Source organism: Oncorhynchus keta, unplaced genomic scaffold (assembly GCF_023373465.1).
Source record: "Oncorhynchus keta strain PuntledgeMale-10-30-2019 unplaced genomic scaffold, Oket_V2 Un_scaffold_1044_pilon_pilon, whole genome shotgun sequence".
NCBI classification, from domain to species: Eukaryota; Metazoa; Chordata; class Actinopteri; order Salmoniformes; family Salmonidae; genus Oncorhynchus; species Oncorhynchus keta.
Window position 1 is genome coordinate 408,837 of NW_026290755.1, and position 18,898 is coordinate 427,734.

General features: G+C 44.5%; 1 long non-coding RNA gene across 1 annotated transcript; it reads left to right on the forward strand.

Moving 5' to 3' along the window:
* Positions 1 to 17,342: 17,342 nt before the first annotated feature.
* On the forward strand, positions 17,343 to 18,385 carry LOC127927274 (uncharacterized). The gene is made up of 3 exons (XR_008126736.1): positions 17,343 to 17,675; positions 17,725 to 17,925; positions 17,974 to 18,385. It is a non-coding gene; the product is annotated as an uncharacterized LOC127927274 (long non-coding RNA).
* Positions 18,386 to 18,898: the final 513 nt, after the last annotated feature.

Below are 18,898 nucleotides of genomic sequence, written 5' to 3' on the forward strand. Positions count from 1 at the left end.
ACCTGGTCAAACCAGAGTGCAGATAACAACCAGGTCAAAACAGAGCAGATAACAACCTGGTCAAACCAGAGAGCAGATAACAACCAGGTCAAGACAGTGCAGATAACAACCAGGTCAAGACAGTGCAGATAACAACCAGGTCAAGACAGTGCAGATAACAACCTGGTCAAAACAGTGCAGATAACAACCTGGTCAAGACAGTGCAGATAACAACCAGGTCAAGACAGTGCAGATAACAACCAGGTCAAGACAGAGTGCAGATAACAACCTGGTCAAGACAGTGCAGATAATAACCTGGTCAAGACAGTGCAGATAACAACCTGGTCAAGACAGTGCAGATAACAACCTGGTCAAGACAGAGTGCAGATAACAACCTGGTCAAGACAGTGCAGATAACAACCTGGTCAAGACAGTGTGCACATAACAACCTGGTCAAGACAATGCAGATAACAACCTGATCAAGACAGAGTGCAGATAACAACCTGGTCAAAACAGAGTGCAGATAACAACCTGGTCAAGACAGTGCAGATAACAACCTGGTCAAGACAGTGCAGATAACAACCAGGTCAAGACAGAGTGCAGATAACAACCTGGTCAAGACAGTGTGCACATAACAACCTGGTCAAGACAATGCAGATAACAACCAGGTCAAGACAGAGTACAGATAACAACCTGGTCAAGACAGAGTGCAGATAACAACCTGGTCAAACCAGAGTGCAGATAACAACCTGGTCAAGACAGTGCAGATAACAACCTGGTCAAGACAGTGCAGATAACAACCAGGTCAAGACAGAGTGCAGATAACAACCTGGTCAAGACAGTGCAGATAACAACCTGGTCAAGACAGTGCAGATAACAACCTGGTCAAGACAGTGCAGATAACAACCTGGTCAAAACAGAGTGCAGATAACAACCAGGTCAAGACAGAGTGCAGATAACAACCTGGTCAAAACAGAGTGCAGATAACAACCTGGTCAAACCAGAGTGCAGATAACAACCTGGTCAAGACAGAGTGCAGATAACAACCTGGTCAAGACAGAGTGCAGATAACAACCAGGTCAAGACAGAGTGCAGATAACAACCTGGTCAAACCAGAGCAGATAACAACCTGGTCAAACCAGAGTGCAGATAACAACCTGGTCAAACCAGAGTGCAGATAACAACCTGGTCAAACCAGAGTGCAGATAACAACCTGGTCAAGACAGAGAGCAGATAACAACCTGGTCAAGACAGTGCAGATAACAACCTGGTCAAGACAGTGCAGATAACAACCTGGTCAAGACAGTGCAGATAACAACCTGGTCAAAACAGAGCAGATAACAACCTGGTCAAACCAGAGCAGATAACAACCTGGTCAAGACAGAGTGCAGATAACAACCTGGTCAAAACAGAGCAGATAATAACCAGGTCAAACCAGAGAGCAGATAACAACCTGGTCAAAACAGAGCAGATAACAACCTGGTCAAGACAGTGCAGATAACAACCTGGTCAAGACAGTGCAGATAACAACCTGGTCAAGACAGAGTGCAGATAACAACCTGGTCAAGACAGAGCAGATAACAACCTGGTCAAAACAGAGTGCAGGTTGGACAATAAGTCCTGATATGACAACCATTAATATAAGTACAAACAAAAGAGTGTGTTCAGTCAGTTAAACAAAGAATACTCATTATAATTGTACGTGATACACTCATTATACAAGAGTTATGCTACATGGAGGGGGTTATTGGGTCGGTTGGTTCATCAGGTTGACCCCCAGTCTTCATGGAGGGGTTATTGGGTAGTTTGGTTCATCAGGTTGACCCCCAGTCTTCATGGAGGGGGTTATTGGGTAGTTGGTTCATCAGGTTGACCCCCAGTCTTCATGGAGGGGTTATTGGGTCGGTTGGTTCATCAGGTTGACCCCCAGTCTTCATGGAGGGGTTATTGGGTCGTTTGGTTCATCAGGTTGACCCCCAGTCTTCATGGAGGGGTTATTGGGTAGTTTGGTTCATCAGGTTGACCCCCAGTCTTCATGGAGGGGTTATTGGGTCGTTTGGTTCATCAGGTTGACCCCCAGTCTTCATGGAGGGGGTTATTGGGTCGGTTTGGTTCATCAGGCTGACCCCCAGTCTTCATGGAGGGGGTTATTGGGTAGTTTGGTTCATCAGGCTGACCCCCAGTCTTCATGGAGGGGGTTATTGGGTCGTTTGGTTCATCAGGCTGACCCCCAGTCTTCATGGAGGGGGTTATTGGGTCGTTTGGTTCATCAGGCTGACCCCCAGTCTTCATGGAGGGGGTTATTGGGTCGTTTGGTTCATCAGGCTGACCCCCAGTCTTCATGGAGGGGGTTATTGGGTAGTTTGGTTCATCAGGCTGACCCCCAGTCTTCATGGAGGGGGTTATTGGGTCGTTTGGTTCATCAGGCTGACCCCCAGTCTTCATGGAGGGGGTTATTGGGTCGTTTGGTTCATCAGGCTGACCCCCAGTCTTCATGGAGGGGTTATTGGGTAGTTTGGTTCATCAGGCTGACCCCCTGTCTTCACGGAGGGGGTTATTGGGTAGTTTGGTTCATCAGGCTGACCCCCAGTCTTCATGGAGGGGGTTATTGGGTAGTTTGGTTCATCAGGCTGACCCCCTGTCTTCATGGAGGGGTTATTGGGTAGTTTGGTTCATCAGGCTGACCCCCAGTCTTCATGGAGGGGTTATTGGGTCGTTTGGTTCATCAGGCTGACCCCCTGTCTTCATGGAGGGGTTATTGGGTCGTTTGGTTCATCAGGCTGACCCCCAGTCTTCATGGATGGGGGGTTATTGGGTAGTTTGGTTCATCAGGCTGACCCCAGTCTTCATGGAGGGGTTATTGGGTAGTTTGGTTCATCAGGCTGACCCCCAGTCTTCATGGAGGGGTTATTGGGTAGTTTGGTTCATCAGGCTGACCCCCAGTCTTCATGGAGGGGGTTATTGGGTCGTTTGGTTCATCAGGCTGAGGCCCCCAGTCTTCATGGAGGGGTTATTGGGTAGTTTGGTTCATCAGGCTGACCCCCAGTCTTCATGGAGGGGTTATTGGGTCGTTTGGTTCATCAGGCTGACCCCCAGTCTTCATGGAGGGGGTTATTGGGTCGTTTGGTTCATCAGGCTGACCCCCAGTCTTCATGGAGGGGTTATTGGGTCGTTTGGTTCATCAGGCTGACCCCCAGTCTTCATGGAGGGGGTTATTGGGTCGTTTGGTTCATCAGGCTGACCCCCAGTCTTCATGGAGGGGGTTATTGGGTCGTTTGGTTCATCAGGCTGACCCCCAGTCTTCATGGAGGGGGTTATTGGGTCGTTTGGTTCATCAGGCTGACCCCCAGTCTTCATGGAGGGGGTTATTGGGTCGTTTGGTTCATCAGGCTGACCCCCAGTCTTCATGGAGGGGGTTATTGGGTCGTTTGGTTCATCAGGCTGACCCCCAGTCTTCATGGAGGGGTTATTGGGTCGTTTGGTTCATCAGGCTGACCCCCAGTCTTCATGGAGGGGGTTATTGGGTCATTTGGTTCATCAGGCTGACCCCCAGTCTTCATGGAGGGGTTATTGGGTCGTTTGGTTCATCAGGCTGACCCCCCAGTCTTCATGGAGTCTTCATGGGGTTATTGGGTCGTTTGGTTCATCAGGCTGACCCCCAGTCTTCATGGAGGGGGTTATTGGGTCGTTTGGTTCATCAGGCTGACCCCCAGTCTTCATGGAGGGGGTTATTGGGTAGTTTGGTTCATCAGGCTGACCCCCAGTCTTCATGGAGGGGGTTATTGGGTAGTTTGGTTCATCAGGCTGACCCCCAGTCTTCATGGAGGGGGTTATTGGGTAGTTTGGTTCATCAGGCTGACCCCCTGTCTTCATGGAGGGGGTTAGTTTGGTTCATCAGGCTGACCCCAGTCTTCATGGAGGGGGTTATTGGGTAGTTTGGTTCATCAGGCTGACCCCCAGTCTTCATGGAGGGGTTATTGAGGATGTTTGATGTTTCAGGCTGATGTCTTGAAGATGGGGGTTATTCCAGAGTTCATCAGGTGACCCCTGTATGGAGGGGGGTTAGAGTTTGTTCTAGGCTGAGTCTTGTGGCAGGGGGTTATTGGGTGAATGTTATCACAGTGTCTTTGTGTTATATAGTTTGGTTTCAGGCTGAATTAGTCTTCATGTAAGAATCCATTGAAGGGTTTGGTAAACTGTCTGGGGAGGTATTGGGTAGTTGGTTCATCAGGCTGAAAGTCTTCATGGAGGGGTTATTGGGTAGTTTGGTTCATCAGGCTGAAATGGACAAGATGTTCAGTTTGGTTAAACACAAGTGCAGATGGAGCCAGGTGAAGTCTTCATGGAGGAGGTGGCTAGTCGTTTGGTTCAAAGGCTGATTTTGTATGGAGGGAGTCATTTGTGTAGTTTGGTTCATCAGGCTGACCCCCTGTCCAATACTTCAGTAAATGAGATCATGGAGGGGGTTATTGGGTAAATCAGGCTGATAGTCTTATGGAGAGGTTATTTCATGGAAGTTTGGTTAACACAATCACAGGTCTTCTGGAAGGGCGAAAAACAAGTTTATTTTCAAACAAAATGTTTTATTTAATCATGTCCACTCAGCGCTTGGTTCATCAGGCTGACTCCCAGTCTTCATAAGATCCTTGGAGCCCCGTCTTCATGGAGGTGATTGGGTCGTTTGTGTTCATGGAGGTCATTGGGGGCTCAGGCTGATGGCTGTGTTGTCATGGGAGGGGGTTATTGGGTAGTGTGGTTCATCAGGCTGACCCCCTGTCTTCATGGAGGGCTTGGTTCATCAAGGCTGTGTTGTCAGGACTGACCCCTGTCTTCATGGGGGTTATTGGGTGTGTTCATCAGGCTGACCCCCAGTCTTCATGGAGGGGGTTATTGGGCTGTTCATCAGGCTGTGTCTTCATGGAGGGGGTTATTGGGAAGGCTGTGTTGTCAGGGCTTGTTTGAAGGCTGTCTTCATGGAGGGTTACTGTGTGGCTGTGTTGTCAGGCTGTGAAGGCTGTCTTCATGGAGGGTTATTGGGTAGTATGGTTGTCAGGGACCCCCTGTCTTCTGTGTTCATCAGGCTGACCCCAGTCTTCATGGAGGGGGTTAGGGTCGTTTGGTTCATCAGGCTGACCCCTGGTTCATGGGGGAAGGCTGTGTTGTCATCAGGCTGAAGTCTTCATGTCAGGGGGTTATTGGCTGTGTTGTCAGGGGCTGTGAAGGCTGTGTTGTCAGTCTTCATGGAGGGGTGATGGCTGTGTTGTCAGGACTGACCCCCCAGTCTTGTGTTGTCAGGGCTTGAAGGCTGTGTTGTCAGGGCTGTGTTGTCAGGGCTGTGACCCCCAGTCTTCTGTGTTGTCATCAGGCTGTGAGGCTGTGTTGTCAGCTGGCTTGGAGGGGGAAGGCTGTGTTATCAGGTCTGTGTTAAAGCTGGTGTTGTCAGGGCATGTGAAGGCTGTAGTATGGTTGTCAGGCTGTCAGGCTGTGTTGTCAGGGCTGTGAAGGCATGTGTTGTCAGGGCTGTGAAGGCAGTGTTGTCAGGGCTGTGAAGGCTGTGTTGTCAGGCTGGCTGTCTGAAGGCTGTGTTGTCATGATGGTCTGTGATGGCTGTGTTGCCCAGGACTGTGATGGCTGTGTTGTCATAGACTGTGAAGGCTGTGTTGTCAGGGCTGTGAAGGCTGTGTTGTCAGGGCTTTGAAGGCTGTGTTGTCAGGGCTGGCTGTGTTGTCCTTGGGCTGTGATGGCTGTGTTGTCAGGGCTGTGATGGCTGTGTTGTCAGGACTGTGATGGCTGTGTTGTCAGGGCTGTGAAGGCTGTGTTGTCAGGGCTGTGAAGGCTGTGTTGTCAGGGCTGTGATGGCTGTGTTGTCAGGACTGTGATGGCTGTGTTGTCAGGACTGTGAAGGCTGTGTTGTCAGGGCTGTGAAGGCTGTGTTGTCAGGGCTGTGAAGGCTGTGTTGTCAGGGCTGTGAAGGCTGTGTTGTCAGGGCTGTGAAGGCTGTGTTGTCAGGGCTGTGAAGGCTGTGTTGTCAGGGCTGTGAAGGCTGTGTTGTCAGGGCTGTGAAGGCTGTGTTGTCAGGGCTTTGAAGGCTGTGTTGTCAGGGCTGTGAAGGCTGTGTTGTCAGGGCTGTGAAGGCTGTGTTGTCAGGGCTGTGAAGGCTGTGTTGTCAGGGCTGTGAAGGCTGTGTTGTCAGGGCTGTGAAGGCTGTGTTGTCAGGGCTGTGGGCTGTGATGTCAGGGCTGTGAAGGCTGTGTTGTCAGGGCTGTGAAGGCTGTGTTGTCAGGGCTGTGAAGGCTGTGTTGTCAGGTCTGTGATGGCTGTGTTGTCAGGCTGTGAAGGCTGTGTTGTCAGGGCTGTGAAGGCTGTGTTGTCAGGGCTGTGAAGGCGGTGTTGTCAGGGCTGTGAAGGCTGTGTTGTCAGGGCTGTGATGGCTGTGTTGTCAGGGCTGTGATGGCTGTGTTGTCAGGGCTGTGAAGGCTGTGTTGTCAGGGCTGTGAAGGCTGTGTTGTCAGGGCTGTGAAGGTTGTGTTGCTTTAATGCTTTAAAGACATGAATAATAATTAACAATGAACTGAAGCCAGATAGTCTGTACGGTTTCACTCATGTTGCCAACATGTTTAGTTCCAGTTCAAATGGCACCCTATTCCCTATGTAGTGCACTACTTTAGACCAGGGCCCTATTAGCCCCATAGAGAACAGGGTGCTGTTTGACCAGGGCCCCATAGGGAACAGGTGCTGTTTGACCAGGGCCCCATAGGGAACAGGGTGCTGATTTACCAGGGCCCAATAGGGAACAGGTGCTGTTTGACCAGGGCCCCATAGGGAACAGGGTGCTGTTTGACCAGGGCCCATAGGGAAAACAGGGTGCTGTTTGACCAGGGCCCATAGGGAACAGGGTGCTGTTTGACCAGGGCCCCATAGGGAACAGGGTGCTGTTTGACCAGGGCCCCATAGGGAACAGGGTGCTGTTTGACCAGGGCCCCATAGGGAAAACAGGGTGCTGTTTGACCAGGGCCCATAGGGAAAACAGGGTGCTGTTTGACCAGGGCCCCACAGGGGATAAAGTGTTATTTGGGACACATCCATTGTGTTTAATCCTTCAATTTACTGGAATGTTCTCTGTCTCAAAAGTACTGAAAGCCGTTTCATAACTTGCCCAATCCCTGTCTCGATCGATACAGAGGTGAAACTGTAGGCTTTTACAAGGCTGACAGACTAAAAGCTTGTGCTATTTGTGGTGGCTTTGACTCGGGGGAACTCGTTCAACAGCGTTGTACTGGATTTCTTTAGTACAGTATGTCTAAAATGAATGGAGAGGCCACAGGGCGCAGACATCAGTTCAACATCTACTTTTGATTTACATTTGGTTGAGCTGTCAACTAAAGTGAGTTCAACAACTAAAAATTCACCAAGTCATTGGATTGAGTTTCAAAGTGAAAAAACCCCCGAAATGTCCTTATGTGGTTGACTTGATGCAAATCCAATTAGTTTTCCACGTTGAACATCATCACATTGATTTTTGGGGTTGAAATGATGTGAAAACAACATTGATTCAACTAGTTTTTGCCCCATGGGGAGGGAGAGAGAGTATAGTGGGGAATCAGAGAGACAGTAATATTTATATATATATATTTATATATATGTAATATTTATATATATATACATATATATATGAGAGAGAGAGAGAGAGAGAGAGAGAGAGAGAGAGAGAGAGAGAGAGAGAGATGGGGGAGAGAGAGAGAGAGAGAGAGAGAGAGACATAGAGAGAGAGAGAACATAAACAACAACATCACTTTTCAACCACATACATATTTCTCCATCACCAAAATCTCTTACCATTTATGAGATGAGAGAAAGAGGGAGGAGATCGAGAGATTGAGAGAAGAAGAATAGAGTGGACGAGGGAGAGACTGAGTCCTCCTCTCCTCATCCTCTCCTCTCTGCCATCTGGCTTGGAGACTCCCTTGGCTCCTCTTGTCCCCTCATGTCAATGCCTTTTGACATGGGACAAAACACAACACCAAACCATAACTATGAAGAAGTTAAACAAGTACGTTTATTATCTATCAAATAGCAATCAGTCTGTTTCTAGTTTTTCTCAACACCTCCTCTTCATCTGTCATTAGATGTAGGTAGAAATAATTGCGGCTCCAGTGTTTCCCTTCAGGGGAAATCACTGTGGTAGGCGTTTGTGCTTCACAGAAGTGGAAAACATATCGTCCTGGAGGAATTTAAACTCAGGCTGAGTCTGGCCCCAGACCCAACATGATGAATGACCCTCACAGCCAGGAATGAGAGAGACGGGGGGGGGCAGAGAGAGAGAGAGAGGAGGGAGAGAGAGAGAAGAACTTCATGCAGGTGGATGCATGGCGATGGTGTTCTGGACCAACTGAAGCTAATGTTTCCCTTCAGATTGTTACTCCATAAGTTGTGTATCTCATTCCTCCTCTTCCTCTCTCCTTCCTCTGCTTCCTCTCTCCCTCCTCCTCTTCCTCTCTCCCTCTACCGCATCCTCTGTCTTCCCTCCTCTTCCTCTCTCCCACCTCCTCTTCCTCTCTCCCTCCACCTCATCCTCTTTCCTCTCTCCATCCTCGTCCTCTCTCTCTCTCATTCCTCCTCTTCCTCTCTCATTCCTCCTCTTCCTCTCCTCTTCCTCTCCTTCCTCTCTCCCTCCACCTTGTCCTCTCTCCCTCCTCCTCTTACTCTCTCCCTCTACCTCATCCTCTTTCCTCTTGTCTCCTCCTCCTCTCTCTCTCTCTCATTCCTCCTCCTCCTCTCTCATTCCTCCTCCTCTTCCTCTCTCACCTCCTATTTATCTCCAGCATTATCCAGGACTTGTATCTACAGTATACTGCATTATAATAACAAGTATCTGTCATTATAATAACAAGTATCTACAGTATACTGCATTATCTCCCTCCACCTCATATCTTTATACTGCATTATAATAACAAGTATCTACAGTATACTGCATTATAATCAAGTATCTACAGTATACTCATTATAATAACAAGTATCTACAGTATACTGCATTATAATAACAAGTATCCAGTATACTGCATTATCCCTCCTCCAGGTATCTACAGTATACATTATAATAACAAGTATCTCAGTATACTGCATTATAATCTCATTCCTCTACAGTATACTCATTATCAGGACAGGTATCTACAGTATACTGCATTATCTCCCTCCACCTTGTATCTACAGTATACTGCTCCCTCTATATCCTCTGTCTTGTCTCTTCTTCCATTATAATAACAGGTATCTACAGTATACAGCATTATCAGGACAAGTATCTACAATGTACTGCATTATAATAACAGGTATCTACAGTATACTACATTATCATAACAGGTATCTACAATGTACTGCATTATAATAACAGGTATCTACAGTATACTGCATTATCAGGACAAGTATCTACAGTATACTGCATTATAATTATCTACAGTATAATTATCAGGACAAGTATCTACAGTATACTACATTATAATAACAAGTATCTACAGTATGCTGCATTATCAGGACAGCCACTGCCTGTTCATCCCGCTATCATCCAGAAGGCGAGGTTAGTACAGGTGCATCAAAGCTGGGACCGAGAGACTGAAAAACAGCTTCTATCTCAAGGCCATCAGACTGTTAAACAGCCACCACTAACATTGAGTGGCTGCTGCCAACACACTGACTCAACTCCAGCCACTTTAATAATGGGAATTGATGGGAAATGATGTAAAATATAGCACTTGCCACTTTAAACAATGCTACCTAATATAATGTTTACATACCCTACATTATTCATCTCAGTATACTGCATTATCAGGACAAGTATCTACAGTATACTGCATTATAATAACAAGTATCTACAGTGTACTGCATTATAATAACAAGTATCTACAGTATACTGCATTATAATAACAAGTATCTACAGTATACTGCATTATAATAACAAGTATCTACAGTATACTGCATTATCAGGACAAGTATCTACAGTGTACTGCATTATAATAACAAGTATCTACAGTGTACTGCATCATAATAACAAGTATCTACAGTATACTGCATTATAATAACAAGTATCTACAGTATACTGCATTATAATAACAAGTATCTACAGTATACTGCATTATCAGGACAAGTATCTACAGTATACTGCATTATAATAACAGGTATCTACAGTATACTGCATTATAATAACAAGTATTTACAGTATACTGCATTATAATAACAAGTATCTACAGTATACTGCATTATAGTCATATCCAGTGGAACAGGTACTCTACAGTATACTGCATTATAATCTTTTAAGGGGGGTGAGAAGGATTACTCTATCCTATCCTAGGTATTATAAAGAGGTGGGGTTTCAGGTGTCTCCGGAAGGTGGTGATTATCCGCTGTCCTGGTATCTAGGGAGTTTGTTCCACTGCATTATAATAACAGTTTTGACTGGGCTACAGTATACTTCCTCAGTAATAACAGCAGGCCACAGTATACTGCATTATCAAGACAAGTATCTACAGTATACTGCATTATAATAACAGGTATCTACAGTATACTGCCATTATAATAACTGGGGTATCTACAGTATACTGCATTATAATAACAGGTATCTACAGTGTACTGCATTATAATAACAAGTATCTACAGTATACTGCATTAGCCAGGACAAGTATCTGACAGTATACTGAATTATCAAATTATCAGGACAAGTATCTACAGTATACTGCATTATAATAACAAGTATCTACAGTATACTGCATTATCAGGACAGCCACAGCCTGTTCACCCAGCTATCATCCAGAAGGCGAGGTCAGTACAGGTGCATCAAAGCTGGGACCGAGAGACTGAAAAACAGCTTCTATCTCAAGGCCATCAGACTGTTAAACAGCCACCACTAACATTGAGTGGCTGCTGCAGGAACACACTGACTCAACTCCAGCCACTTTAATAATGAGAATTGATGGGAAATGATTGTAAAATATATCTTAGCCACTTTAAAGAATGCTACCTAATATAAGTTTACATACCAGTGATGGCATTATTCATCTCAGTATACTGCATTATAATAACAAGTATCTACAGTAGGTACTGCATTATAATCAAGTATATACAGTATACTGCATCATAATGCAGAGTATCTACAGTATACTGGTCATTATAATAAGAGGAGAAGATTACAGTATACTGCATTGTCAGGACAATGTATACAGAGTACTGCATTATAATATGACAAGTATCTAAGTGACTGCATTATAATAACAAGTATCTACAGTATACTGCATTATAATAACAAGTATCTGAGTATACAGATTATAATAACAAGTATCTACAGTGTACTGCATTATAATAACAGGTATCTACAGTATACTGCATTATCAGGACGGAAGTATCTACAGTATACTGCATTATAATAGCAGGTATCTACAGTATACTGCATTAGGGTGGACAGGAGGATCTGACAGGTACTGCATTATAATAACAAGTATCTAGAAGGATGACAGCAGAATAAGAGGTATTTAGGGCAGTATACTGCATTATCCGTTTGACAGAGAAAGTATCTCAGTATGACTGACCAGTCTTAAACCTGACTGTATCTGGACAGTAAGGTCATTATCAGGAGAAGTATCTAGAGTGTACTACATTATAATAACAAGTATCGGCAGTATACTGCATTTTAGAGAAAGGTAAACAGGGATACTGTCATTATCAAGACATCGGAGGGATCTACAGTATACTGCATTTTAAGAACAGGTATCTACAGTATACTGATTATAATAACAAGTATCTACAGTATACTGCATTATAATAAGGGAGTATCTACAGTATACTGCATTATAAGAGGACAAGGGTCTAGCGGGCATCTATCTACAGTATACTGCATTATCAGGACAAGTATCTACAGTGTACTGCATTATAAGAACAAGTATCTACAGTATACTGCATTATAAGGACAGGTATGTCAGTTACTGCAAAATCAGGACAAGTATCTGCAGTAGACTGCATTATAATAACAATTATCTAGGAGGAGTACTGGCATTATAATAGCTTCCTAGGGTCTACAGTATAGATGCATTATAATAACAGAGTATGGTAGAACAGTGGCTGCATTATAATAACAGGTATCACAGTATAAATTATCAGGAGGGAGGTATCTACAGTGTACTGCATTATCAGGACAGGTATCTACAGTGTACTGCATTATAATAACAAGTATCTACAGTGTACTGCATTATAATAACAAGTATCTACAGTATACTGCATTATCAGGACAAGTATCTACAGTGTGCTGCATTATAATAACAAGTATCTACAGTATACTGCATTATCAGGACAAGTATCTACATTATCAAGACACCTGCATTATAAGGACATAGAAATCCCACCTGTATTTATTAAGGACATGTCATCCTTCTTCTGAGGTTAATGCAAGTCAGCTGGACTGGACCTCTGGGGTACCCTGAGGTGGTCTGCTGGTTAATGAAGTAATAAGGTTTGAAGGGGGTGGTATATTGGCCATATACCATAAACCCCAGTGGTGTCTTATTGCTATTGCAAACTTTTTATCAAGATAAAGAGAACAGTAAATAAGTATTTTTGTGTCAGATATACACATGGCTGAAATGCTGTTTCAGCCAATCAGCATCCAGACCCAAACTGTGACATAAAGGAGCCAGTGAAGGGAGGGAGACCACAAATTGTTGGCTGCCATGCTCCATGCTATTAGCGCCACTGGCTAGCTTCATGCTGTTAGCTCCACTGGCTAACTCCATGCCGTTATCTCCACTGGCTAGCTCCATGCTGTTAACTCCACTGGCTAGCTCCATGCTGTTAACTCCACTGGCTAGCTCCATGCTGTTAACTTCACTGGCTAGCTCCATGCTCCATGCTATTAGCTCCACTGGCCAGCTTCATGCTGTTAGCTCCACTGGCTAGCTCCATGCTGTTAACTTCACTGGGTAACTCCATGCTGTTAGCTCCACTGGCTAGCTCCATGCTCCATGCTCCATGCTCTTTGCTCCACTGGCTAACTCCATGATGTTAGCTCCACTGGCTAGCTCCCATGCAGTTAGCTCCACTGGCTAGCTGGCTAGCACTCTCTAACTCTCTGACTCTCACTCTCTCTGTCCCTCTCTCTAGCTCTCTCTCTTGTTCCCTCTCTATTCCTGTCAGATCGGGAGCCAGAGTCTCCCCTCCTCTCCTCTCTGTTTACCCGCCACACAACAACACTCACAGGGGAGCCATGATGCTAAGAGGAGAGGGATGAAAGGGGTAAAGGACATTCCCTCATTCTATTCTTCCGTCCGTTATACGTTCTCCTGTCTCCCGAGCTACAACACTCACTACGATTCCCTTCACATCCTTCTGGCTTAGTACCACAGCTGTCTGTCTGTCTGTCTGTCTGTCTGTCTGTCTGTCTGTCTGTCTGTCTGTTGAAAGAGCCCTCCCATTTATATTGGTTGGATTAACTACCACAGCTAACAGTTTTGGCACGACAGCTCTGTGTGTTGGCTTCATCAACCTGTGTATGGATTAGGCCTATCTATGTGGAAAAATACATTCCCATTCAAAATCCTATTTTCCTAAACTTAACCCTTAACCCCAAACCCCTAACTCTAAACCGAACTCATAACCCTAACCTTAACTCTAACCTTAATCCCAAACCCTAAATCTAACCTTAAAGACAAAAATAGCATTTTAACAAATTCAAGACATGAAACAAGTCCTGACTTTATTGAAATGTCTTGTTTTCCTTCCTTGTCAGGACATTCTGGTCCTGATAATGTAGGAAAACACACCTGGCAGTGTGGTGCCACGATAACAACCTCTCTATCAACGTGATCTAGACAAAGGAGATGATTGTGAACTACAGGAAAAGAAGAACTGAGCAAGCCCCCATTCTCATCAACAGGGCTTTAGTGGAGCAGGTTGAGAGCTTCAAGTTCTCTTGGTGTCCACATCACCAACGAACTATCATGGTCCAAACACACCAAGACAGTCGTGAAGAGGACACGACAACGCCTATTCCCCTTCAGGAGACTGCAAAGATTTGGCATGGGTCCTCAGATCCTCAAAAGTTCTACAGCTGCACCATCGAGGGCATCCTGACTGGTCGCATCACCGCCTGGTCTGGCAACTGTTAGACTTCCGGCTGCAAGGCACTACAGTGTGTTAGCAGTTGATGTTATTATTCAATAGCACAGACCCTAAAGCAAATCAAGGGTAGAAAAATAGGTTTATTCAAAGTGAACAAATCATAGTTGTTATGCTGGGAAGTAGATGGTCATTCTTCCCTGTCCTCAATGATTCTCCTCCACAGAACAACGGGACAGGATGTAATTTATAACCCAGCCATAGTCTGTGGTTGACCAATTAGAATTCTTTGCAGTAAAATTGGGCCAATGGCCAAATACCAAGTATCCTGTTTCAGGCCCAATGCATAGACAATTCGAACCCATGAGAACTTGCCACACGTAGCTGTGAGTCCTGGACTGAAATTCCTAAACAGATTCTAAACAGATGATGAACTGAAAAGCAACTATTTCCATTGATTGTTAATTCCCTCTTGACCTCTAGTCCTCTGCGTTGTGTTTTTATCTTTGATTATTCTTACAAGATGGTAGTGTGTACGGCCCAGTACATCACTGGGGCCAAGCTTCCTGCCATCCAGGACCTCTATACCAGGCGGTGTCAGAGGAAGGCCCTAAACATTGCCAAAGACCCCAGCCACCCTAGTCATAGACTGTTCTCTCTGCTACCGCACGGCAAGTGCGGCTTCTTACCAGTTTCTGCCTCCAAACCAGGAGACTCCTGAACATCTAATCAAATGACCACCCAGACTATTTGCATTGTCCCCCCAGTTTTACACTACTGTTTTCCTCTGTTTATCATCTATGCATCACTTTAATAACTCTACCTACATGTATTTATTACCTCAATTACCTTGACTAACCGGTGCCCCCGCACATTGACTCTGTTCCGGTAGCCCCTGTATATAGCCTCCACATTGACTCTGTACCGGTACCCCCTGTATATAGTCTCCACATTGACTCTGTACCGGTACCCCCTGTATATAGCCTCCACATTGACTCTGTACTGGTACCCCCTGTATATAGCCTCCACATTGACACTGTACCGGTACACCCTGTATGTATATAGCCTCCACATTGACTCTGTACCGGTACACCCTGTATATAGCCTCCACATTGACTCTGTACCGGTACCCCCTGTATATAGCCTCCACATTGACTCTGTACCGGTACACCCTGTATATAGCCTCCACATTGACTCTGTACCGTTACCTCCTGTATATAGCCTCCACATTGACTCTGTACCGGTACCCCCTGTATATAGCCTCCACATTGACTCTGTACCGGTACACCCTGTATATAGCCTCCACATTGACTCTGTACCGGTACCCCCTGTATATAGCCTCCACATTGACTCTGTACCGGTACCCCCTGTATATAGCCTCCACATTGACTCTGTACCGGTACCCCCTGTATATAGTCTCCACATTGACTCTGTACCGGTACCCCCTGTATATAGCCTCCACATTGACTCTGTACTGGTACCCCCTGTATATAGTCTCCACATTGACTCTGTCCCGGTACCCCCTGTATATAGCCTCCACATTGACTCTGTTCCTGTACCCCCTGTATATAGCCTCCACATTATTATCATAATTATTATTATATTATTATTATTATTATTATTATTATTATTATTATTATTATTATTATTATTATTATTATTATCACATTGACTCTGTACCGGTACCCCCTGTATATAACCTCCACATTGACTCTGTCCCGGTACCCCCTGTATATAGCCTCCACATTGACTCTGTACCGGTACCCTCTGTATATAGCCTCCACATTGACTCTGTACCGGTACCCCCTGTATATAGCCTCCACATTGACTCTGTACCGGTACCCCCCGTATATAGCCTCGTTACTGATATTTTATTTTTGCTCTTTAATTATTTATTTTTCTATTTTCTAAAATGTTTTATTGATTTATTTTTTAGTTCAGTTTATTTTAGTAAATACTTTCTTAACACTTATTTTTCTGAAAACCGCCTTGTTGGTTAAGGGCTTGTAGGTAAGCATTTCACTGTAAGGTCTACTACACCTGTTGTATTCAGCATTTCACTGTAAGGTCTACTACACCTGTTGTATTCAGCATTTCACTGCAAGGTCTACTACACCTGTTGTATTCAGCATTTCACTGTAAAGGTCTACTACACCTGTTGTATTCAGCATTTCACTCTAAGGTCTACTACACCTGTTGTATTCAGCATTTCACTGCAAGGTCTACTACACCTGTTGTATTCAGCATTTCACTGCAAGGTCTACTACACCTGTTGTATTCAGCATTTCACTGTAAGGTCTACTACACCTGTTGTATTCAGCATTTCACTCTAAGGTCTACTACACCTGTTGTATTCAGCATTTCACTGTAAGGTCTACTACACCTGTTGTATTCAGCATTTCACTGTAAGGTCTAACTACACCTGTTGTATTCAGCATTTCACTGTAAGGTCTACTACACCTGTTGTATTCAGCATTTCACTGTAAGGTCTACTACACCTGTTGTATTCAGCATTTCACTATAAGGTCTACTACACCTGTTGTATTCGGCATTTCACTGTAAGGTCTACTACACCTGTTGTATTCAGCATTTCACTCTAAGGTCTACTACACCTGTTGTATTCAGCATTTCACTGTAAGGTCTACTACACCTGTTGTATTCAGCATTTCACTGTAAGGTCTACTACACCTGTTGTATTCAGCATTTCACTGTAAGGTCTAACTACACCTGTTGTATTCAGCATTTCACTGTAAGGTCTACTACACCTGTTGTATTCAGCATTTCACTGTAAGATCTACTACACCTGTTGTATTCAGCATTTCACTGGGAGGTCTACTACACCTGTTGTATTCAGCATTTCACTGTAAGGTCTACTACACCTGTTGTATTCAGCATTTCACTGCAAGGTCTACTACACCTGTTGTATTCAGCATTTCACTGTAAGGTCTACTACACCTGTTGTATTCAGCATTTCACTGTAAGGTCTACTACACCTGTTGTATTCAGCATTTCACTGTAAGGTCTACTACACCTGTTGTATTCAGCATTTCACTGTAAGGTCTACTACAACTGTTGTATTCAGCATTTCACTATAAGGTCTACTACACCTGTTGTATTCAGCATTTCACTGTAAGGTCTACCTACACCTGTTGTATTCAGCATTTCACTGTAAGATCTACTACACCTGTTGTATTCAGCATTTCACTGTGAGGTCTACTACACCTGTTGTATTCGGTGCATGTGACAAATAACATTTGATTTGATTTTTTTTATTTGATTCATATATGCAACTACAGAAATGGACTCCCCATTCTGCAGACTGTTTGAGATGAGGTCTCTTGGTCTGCTTTTCATTCTATCTCTGCAGACTGTTTGAGATGAGGTCTCTTGGTCTGCCTTTCATTCTATCTCTGCAGACTGTTTGAGATGAGGTCTCTTGGTCTGCTTTTCATTCTACCCCTGCAGATTCTGCTTTTCATTTTATCCCTGCAGACTGTTTGAGATGAGGTCTCTTGGTCTGCCTTTCATTTTATCCCTGCAGACTGTTTGAGATGAGGTCTCTTGGTCTGCCTTTCATTCTATCTCTGCAGACTGTTTGAGATGAGGTCTCTTGGTCTGCCTTTCATTCTATCCCTGCAGATTGTTTGAGATGAGGTCTCTTGGTCTGCTTTTCATTCTATCTCTGCAGACTGTTTGAGATGAGGTCTCTTGGTCTGCTTTTCATTCTACCCCTGCAGATTCTGCCTTTCATTCTACCCCTGCAGGATGTTTGAGATGAGGTCTCTTGGTCTGCTTTTCATTCTACCCCTGCAGATTCTGCCTTTCATTCTACCCCTGCAGGATGTTTGAGATGAGGTCTCTTGGTCTGCCTTTCATTCTACCCCTGCAGATGTTTGAGATGAGGTCTCTTGGTCTGCCTTTCATTCTATCCCTGCAGGATGTTTGAGATGAGGTCCCTTGGTCTTTGGTCTGTGGCTGTTTCAGGTTTTACAGGGAAAGGTGAAAGGGGAGAGGAGGGCATATATATCTTGTTTTTCTTGCCAGATGGCCCCAGAAATATAAGCTGTTTAGCTTGTTTGATGGATCAAATGAAAAGGCCACATAAAGCACTGAATTGGATTGGGATCTGAACAACTGTGTTGGTGTGTCTTCAGGCTGTGCTGTCGACCTTCAAACAAAGTTATTGTTGTAAGAGCCAAACCTTTTGGACATGTTTGGTCACGGCGTAATTGGATTGTTGTACAACGGAGGATGAGGATGAGGATCTGTGAATCGCCGATTTTTTAAAAACTTCTATATGAGAACCACAACATTTCCAAAACACATCAGCCATCTAATGTTTTCATACTGTCTCGCTCATCTGGTTGCCAATTGTTTACCTTTGTAGATATAATTTCTTGTAAACTGAACAAAAAGATCAACACAACATATAAACTGTTGATTCCATCTTTTATGAGCTGAAATAAAAGATCCCAGAAATGTTCAATACGCACAAATAAAACGGGTTTTATGTCCCTGTTCGTGAGCATTTCTCCAAGATAATCCATCCATCTGACAGGGGTGATATATCAAGAAACTGATTAAACAGTATGATCATTACACAGGAGCCACTTGTACTGGGGACAATAAAAGGCCACTCTAAAATGTGCAGTTTTGTCACGCAACACAATGCCACAGATGTCTCACGTTTTGAGGGGATGTGCAATTGGCCTGCTGACGGCAGGAATGTCCACCAGAGCTGTTGCCAGAGAATTTAATGTTCATGTATCTACAATAAACCACCACCAACGTTGTTTTAGAAAATGTGACAGTATGTCTAACTGGCTTC